Source organism: Marmota monax, unplaced genomic scaffold, assembly GCF_021218885.2.
Source record: "Marmota monax isolate L192 unplaced genomic scaffold, Marmota_monax_Labrador192_F-V1.1 WCK01_AAM20220418_F8-fsc00337, whole genome shotgun sequence".
Classification (NCBI taxonomy): Eukaryota; Metazoa; Chordata; class Mammalia; order Rodentia; family Sciuridae; genus Marmota; species Marmota monax.
In genome coordinates, this window is record NW_026691996.1 from 979,602 (window position 1) to 988,281 (window position 8,680).

The window sequence follows — 8,680 nt, forward strand, 5'->3', positions numbered from 1 at the left end:
AACTCGAGAACCCCCAAGTCTCTGGATTACTGGTATGCACCACCATGCCTAGCCCTCGCACAGATATGTTTTGGTGATGTATTGATTTGGAAAACCACATAGGTGAACGATTTAGCCTATGAACACTGGAAAACATAGTAAAAATTGTACATGTTACGTAAGCAAAAATATATTTGTAATAGTCTTTTATCATTTTCTATCATAGAATATTTACAAATCTATTGTAAGACATTTAAATTACTCAGAACATATGCACAGAAAAATACATTGTACATGATACCATTTGCTGTCATGGGAAATATAAACAAAAATAAATATGGGGCATTAAATCATAACTTCATAAAATTAACTGTATTGCCTATTCTACTACTCCAGTAATTTTGTAGCCACCTCCTGTTGCTATTATGGAGGAATCAAGTTTTGTGTGGATTTTCAACTATAGGGATATTTCCCCTAATTCCCCTTTTGTTCAAGGGGTTAACTGTAGTTACCTGCTTTAAATATATTTTAGGTCAATGTATGGCTCCAACTGGTTAAATCAGTTAAAGATAAATCTTTAAAAGTCTGGGAGGAGGGAGAGTAGATATCACATGCACTGCAAAGTTCCAAAGATTAGAGATGTGTGTCTATTAAGACAGATACCAAACAATGTTCCTTATGGGATGATTGGGATGAGGAAGAAGGCAAACATATTTACCTAACTGCTCCCACTTTCTGACCACAGAGTGAATAGGTCCTTGGTCAAAGTCTAACAGGAGAAATATTGCCTGATCCAAGGGAACTTTCTTAGTAACTAAGCATTACAGTACTTTGTCTGATGTTGCTGCTCCTTTACAATATGCCATTCCAGGCACATTATATGAATTATCCAATTACAAAAATTATATGAAGTCCAAATTAGTATCCATGTTTAAAAATAAGAAAATAGGCTGAAAATATATGCTGCTCAAGGGTTCACCTGAGTTGGAAGAACCAGGGCCAGAATGGAAAGGCAGTACTGCATACTCCAAACTCCATAGCCATGAAGATTTAGGATTTAATATATTATTCTAGGAGTTTGCATACTTTTGCATAGGAGTTAACAATGCACATACCATCCAATAGAAAAACAAAAAGGAAGCAATCAAAAGAATATAAGACCCAAAGTTTGTTTGTTTTTTAACATTTTACAACTAGTTAATCAACTTTGATAATTAATCATGGATGGCAACTATGCTAAATTTCTTTTTTGCTCCCCCCCTTTTGTGGATTTATTTTACAAGTCTGCGCTATATATGGCTTCCTAAAAATGCTGATACTGAACTGAGTGTACTTTTCCTTTTCATTCCCAGAATTTATGAAGTAGTTATTTTTAATCAAATTGTCTAAATCATGGAAATGTCAAAACATCCGTGCCTTTCCTAAAAATGAGAATAAATTCTTCTTATTGTAGCTTAGTGCCTCTAGCCAAAAACAATGTGTCTGCTATATTTAAGTAAGGCTGGTTCATTGGCCAGAGTTACTCTTCCCTCAAACATTCACAAGATTTTGAAACTAGTGCCATCTGTGAAATGTATATTGCAACATTATACTTGGTACATGTCTTCAATCGAGGTCAAAGTAACTGAGTCAGTGCCAGTGCTCACCAGATACTCCCATTTAAATCCTTTTGGAAATCAAGGGTGCTTGTTATTACATTGTTAGCAGCTCCACTGTGATTCATTTCATGAAGTCATTTAAAAATACACATATAGAATTTACAGATACATCAAACAAACTGCAGTGTCCATCTGCATTGAAATTATATTTGAACATACTTATTTTTTTAAATGGAGAGCCTCCAAATATCTGCCTAATTAGTCCTCTAATTTGAATCTGAAAAATTTAGAGTTCACTTTATTTAAAATAAGGAAAGTCAAGGCTTCAAGTCTTTCTTCGTCATAATCATTCTTCATTCCTTAGTGGATTAATTTGTGTGTGTGTGTGTGTGTGTGAGTGTGAGTGTGTGAGTGTGCAGGTGTGCACACTTTGGTGAATATTTTTAAATTAAAACAATCAGATGAACAGATGAAGATTATCTCCACCTTGAAACTTAAGACTTACTGATTGACTCACTCTAGGATAAATACAAAGACTACAACAAATATCTACATTTGGAAAAATTCAAAAGTGTTGTCCACATCTAGCAAAATTCAAACTATTAGGAGGTATCATAGGAGGTCATAATGAAGAGTTATGATTTAAAAGTAGTTCCTGTCTTTAATTTGCTGAAACTGCAATAAGAATCAAAAACCCAGAACACTATTACACACTTCCACTGAATTACTTTTAACCATATTATACAATAACTACTTGCATGTTTTATGAATTGTCAAGGTTTAGTTAATCTCCAATTGTGTAGATTTAGATTATTTGCTTTTTCTTTTTGGTAATAGAGGTTATTATGGTTCTGTTATTCTTCATCCTTAGTATCAGAGTTCTTTGCTAGAATGTTTGAAGAATACATGGGCTGGTTGGATGAGTGATTACATAACAGATGAAAATTTACTACCTCCTTGCCTTTGATGATGTTTTTGACAAGGTGACCTTGGTCACAGTTCTCAGCTGCCATAATAGTAAGAAACAGAAACAAGTTGATTACCAGTGGATCTCCCACAGGATTCCTTTGCTTGGCAACATTAGCATTGAGGAAAGCAACTACAATTGCAGGTCCCACACAGCTTCATCAGATGTGTAGATTAGTGACACAGTAACCACATTCAGTTAAGACTCATGTATATACAAGAGTGAGCTAAGTGTTGACTTAAAATATAGATGTAAAGCTAATTTGATAATAATACAATGGATTTATCAAAACATCACATTAACTCCATAAGTTTGTTTCAAAAAAATAAATATAATAAAGTAGTTTTAGATTTTAAGTATAAATAAATATCAGTAGTTCAATATTGATATAAATAAATGCCTGAAAAAATAAATGTGAAATAAATGAAAAAAAAATGAAAAAATAAATGTTTTGTATAGACCTCCTATACAAAACAACAACAACAATAAAAAAAAAAAAAAACTAAAAATATTTAACTCAGTACTCTGTTCTCAAGAAGGGGAATAGTTTCTTAGCTCTAAAATGTTAGATGACCTTTTTGACTTCTTTCCATATAATAAAGTATGAAAGGTGGAGACAGCAAGGATTTTATAGTGGGGAGGCCTAACCAACACTAACTCAGTCAATATAACCAGTGTGTCAGATGAAAACAAATCCAGACTTGTAAGGAACTTTGTTTAAAAAGAAAACCATAATATAATAGAATAGAATCTCTGGTCTCAGAAATCCACAAGTGTCTCAAAATCATGATTAACAATCAAGTATAACAGACTGTTCCTTTACGGTGAAAGGGAAGTTAACCAACACAGAAGGGAAAGTTCTGTTCTACGGGCTGAACTGTGTCTCCCAAGGTCAAATGTTGTTGTTATAACCCCCAAAACTTCAGAATGTGCCTCATTGGAGAGGGGGACTTTATAGTTAAGGTTGAATGAGGTCCTCTCCATTATGTTCAAATAGAGGAAATTTGGAGACACAAAAGGAAAGGGCTATGTGAAGATACAGAGAGAAGGTGGCTGTCTGCAAGCTGAGGAGAGAGACCTCTTTCAAAAAGAACCAAATCTGGGGCTGGGATTGCGGCTCAGTGGTAAAGTGGTCACCTAGCACACATGAGCCTCTGGGTTTGATCCTCGGCACCACCACATAAAAATAAAATAAAGGTTATTGCATACAACTACAGCTAAAACAAATATTTAAAAAAAAAATTTAAAAAGGAACCAAACCTGCCAGCACCCGGCCCTTGGACTTCCAGATTCCATTACCACGAGAAAAATCATTGTCTTCTTTAAGCCAGGAGTCTGTGGTGTTTTTTTATGGCAGCCCTGGACAACCAGCATATCAGACAAATGGGGATGGAGGATGGCGGGGGAAATGACTGGGAGATATGTCTCCCTGAGTTCAGGTTTCTCAGGATGAGGAGATACTAGAGGCATGTCCTGCAAGTTAGTGTTGCCTCAGACTTGGGGGAAAGCCAAGCTCAGAGCAGGAGAGAACCCTGACTCAAGTCCAGCGGAGACAAAGTAGAGGGTAAGAAATGGACAGTCATGAGCATATGGTCAAGTGATTGGCCATGGTGACAACACAGACACTTGTTGGGATGTGATGAGCTTGGCATTTTGTGGGTTTCCTCTTCAAAACCCTGATTCCAGCTAATCCTGAAAAATCGACAATTCCCAATTGATGATAATCTATAAAAAATCTGACTTCTATTTCTCAAAACTGGCAATATCATCAAGAACAAGTCTAAAAAACTGTCATAGTCAATGGATGCCTACAGAGATAGGACTACTAAAAGCAATTAGGTACCTTGAATGGAATCCTGGAATAGAAAAAGGACATTAGGCTAACAACTAATAGTTAATAACTATGAAGAATGAAGTATGAACTTTAGTTAATAGTGTATAGGATACTGTTTTATTAATTGTGACCAAAAAATTATACTATTTTATATAGTAGATAAAACTGATTATGGGTATAAAGGAATAGTCTGTACTACAGTCCCAACATTTATGTAAACCTAAATTTACAAAATTATAAAATAACTTTTAAAAAACCAATAAACCACAAATAAAAAAAGACAGCACATATCAACAATGATCTCTTTCAAAGAACAAAATAAGACAAATTCATCATTAAAAAGTTCAAATCAGCCTTAAAATGCTGTTATATCTAATAGTAAACACAACTGCCACTTCAGGGGGTCATGATTTTGGTAGAAAGTATAATATAATCTGCATTTCTAATTCTGTGAAATTAACACAAAATTCTATGCTAGTCATATTTGTTGCTGCAAAATGCTAATCAGTGCATAGAAATTAGAGTGTTAACTCAGATGCATTTCCTTTTAGATCATTATTTACCCTTCAGTCTCCAGACCCCCTTTCATTTGGCCTGCATGGAATTAGTTGTAACACCAATGGCCTTCAAAGATTCACTTTAATGATCAGGTTTTCAGGGCCTTGTGTGACAGCATCCTTTGCTGGCCTCAATGATAAGTCCCCCTTCATTTCTACCTTATCAGTTGTCTCATGTGTCACTCTACTAATTTAGAAAGTTATTTCACATTCCTACAGTTAACACAACATGAAATGCAATACATCTAATAAGTGTACCACCCTTTCTGTATACAAAATTCCAGTACTAGCAACTACAAAGTCTATTCCATATGGATATTTTAAACATAGAAAAAAATAATTTTTTTTCTACCTCTGGTAGTGTTCCTTACACATTGAGGGGAAAAAAAAAGCAAAACAACAAATGAATGAAATAAATGCTTACCTTTTCCCTAAGTACCAGAAAGCACTGTTTCATTGCAGGGTTTTCATTGATGAAAATACTCTTAGGAACCATTGTCAAATCAGAGCTATCTCCCAATTATGAAATTGCCATGCAAGGATAACAGAGAAATAGCTTTGTGCCTATAAATTATAGAAACTATTACCATCTTCTTCACTGGACATTTGTATTTAATTCTGTTATGCTTTGAATTTTTAAAAATATCATTTTGCTTTCTTAAGGATAATCATAAAGAGGGAGCAAGAAGAAAGCTGACTGGACAAAAGATAGTCATTTGATTCTACTGGTTATTTGTTATAGTTGATGCTTGCTTCATAATTAAAGTGTGATTGCTACCAGAAAAAAATCTTCCAAGAATAATATCACTATTATTTAATAGGCTTTTTTAAATATGCAAAATGGGCTCATTCTGGCAAGTTTGAATTATTATATCTATAGAATTTTACTTAGGTTCAATAATTAAAAGTGCTTAACCTTTTGGAAAATGGATATAATATTTCAGTAGCTCAAAAACAGAATCGGTATGTGTGTATTACACTTACATTTTAATTAGGAAACTAATGAGATGCAATTGACAATCTGATTGGTGAGGAACTGGTACAGTAAATTTCTATTAGCTGGTCTGAGTTATTTTTTTTCCAGTTTTGTATTCACCCAACCTCAGAGTACTGAAATTATTATATTGGACACCTGCCATCCTGGACTTTGTAAACCGTGCTCCTGTAAAACCACCAAATTAATTAAAGCTCATAGTAAGGGCAGGACTAGCAGAATCAAGTATTTTTGGGTTTACCTTAGAAAAGTAAACTATGGAAGAGATTAAGTATTGCTGCTAATTAGGTGTGGAAAACTAATTAATAGAAATAAAGTTTGTGCACAGAATAATATTGTTTGTTTAGCTAGGGCTTATATTTTACAAGGGTGCATCTGAACTTATAATAGATACATACCTGTTTGTAATGTATTATGCTGTAGAGTTGGTAAATGGAGGAGATGCGTGTTTTCAGTGTCATTAACTTTGCTTTGAAAATCAGAACTACTTGCCACCTTTACAGGCAGTTTACAAGCCTGTTGATGTAATTATTCTCTGACACATTTTGTCTCCTGTTTTCACTAGTACACATCTCATAAGTTACAGGAAATCCAGACTTTAAAGCTTTTTCCAAATGTCCCTTCCAACTGTCAGAGCCTAGAGCCTAGTGCTCACCTACATTATCAAATCCCATGATAATCACACCACATATAGAGCAGAGTCACAGGGAGAATCTACAACTTCATCAGTTGTTTTGAACAACCAACTTTGCCTCGTTAGATTTCATTTTCATCTTATTGAACCAACTCCTATACATATATATATATATATATATATATATATATATATATATATATATATATATATACACATATATATATCCCACTGGCTTTTAAATTTATTCATTCAATAACTTAACATTTTTTTTTTCACTTTCTTGCTGAAGGTTAACATTCCAGTTTAGAGAATGAAGCCTGATTCATAAACATCGTAAATATCCAAGTATTAACTTACTGATTCAGCAGATAATGACAAAAATAATACTAATAAATAAAGCTACCACATCTCAGACTTTGAGCTAGGTCATTTAACATTATTATACTTCATCCTCTCAAAAATCCTGTGACTTATTATCATAACCACTTACATTCATTAAGATTAGAGAACTGGAGGCTTAATAATTTCCTCAAAGATGCCAATATAGTGAGTATTGACCTTGAATTTGAACTTAGGTCAGCCTGACTCCAAAATCATGCCTTGTATTATTTTAGGAGGACTAAAATTTAATTCCTCATGAATCAAAAACTGCTTTCCATGTAGAAGGAAAACTAATGAAAGAAGTGTGGAAATTCATTTAAAGTGAAATTAAATTCATCATTAAAGAACATTGGTGATTATCATAATCACTTCAGTGTAAAATAACTCAGTACTGTGATTATTCTGTAATAAACAACTTTCCCCACAAGCTACTGCTATAGAAAAAGAAATATATTTCCTTTTAACAAGTTGACATGGAAGGTTGAAATATCATTTATTAGAAAATTAGGTGGCCATTTGTCTTCTATTAGACCATATGTATACACATTGTGTCTTTCTATCTAATCCTGATTATAGTAGTAGTGGAATTCTTTTTGTGTAGTGGTTGATTTAGATCACTAGCTACTTGAGATGGATCAAATTAGGGCAAGTAGCAGAGAACTTCAATTAAAGGAAGATTGAGGCAACTGAGGATCAATCCAAAATGAAGATTAAGAGCTCTGAGTAGATAATGTAAATCAATATTAAAAATGATTGGACCCTGAAAGGTGTGATTTTTCAAGCTGCTTTTCAGGAAACCCTTTATTGTGTAATTAACGACCCCACAATTCTTTCTGAGGAGTTTGCAGGAAGCATATTCTTGCACTCCTCTAATCACCTTGCCAAAGTTAATCGCACATGTGCCAAACATTGTGTTGTGTAAACTTTCATTTCAAGTCCTAGGGCTCAGCAAACATCTGAGCACCTACCAAGTGCAACATAAAATGCTCAGTGCCTGTAACCCAGTGGTGCACAGTCATTCAGCACCATGAGTGTTCATTAGCACACAGTCAGCACACAGCCATGTATAGCCCAGTATTGAGCTAATGATTGGAAATCCCTAAAAAGACGGTGTCAGTGCACTGATGCACTGTCCAACAAGCCAGGAATTAGGTGCTGTGGATGTCTTCCCCATGTAGGCCTTGGGAATGCATGAGCTCTTGTTTTGTTTTAGCTACAACCTGGACAACGGTAGATATGAAGCATGCTGCACCTCTAATTCATGCCTGGCCCTCTTATAGACATTAATTTCAGAGCTAATAATAGCTGGTACTTGAGAAAGTTACCTCTCAAAAACTCTTTTAGTTCAAGAACTTGGAGTACTGGGGTTGACCCATTCTGTTTCTTACCAGCTGCATTTTATATGAGCAGGTTGCAGTGTCTTCTTTAAAATGAAGCTAAAAAAAGGAAGTTGTGCTTACTTTCCAGTCTGGTGTGAGAATTGACCAAGAGTGTGTGAAATGCTTATAGTACTCAGTAGCTCATGTGTAAATATCAGCAAGAATTAATAGGCGGCACTTACATAGTGTGGCTGCATTTCAATGATTAATTGAAAAGAGTAATTAGCTGATTAGGTCTGTGATTTATGGAGAAATAAAATATGATCCCTCAACATTACAGAATAACACACATGTGCACTCACTCATTTTGATTGTGAATTCTTACAGATAATTTAATGAACTAAAATCACATGA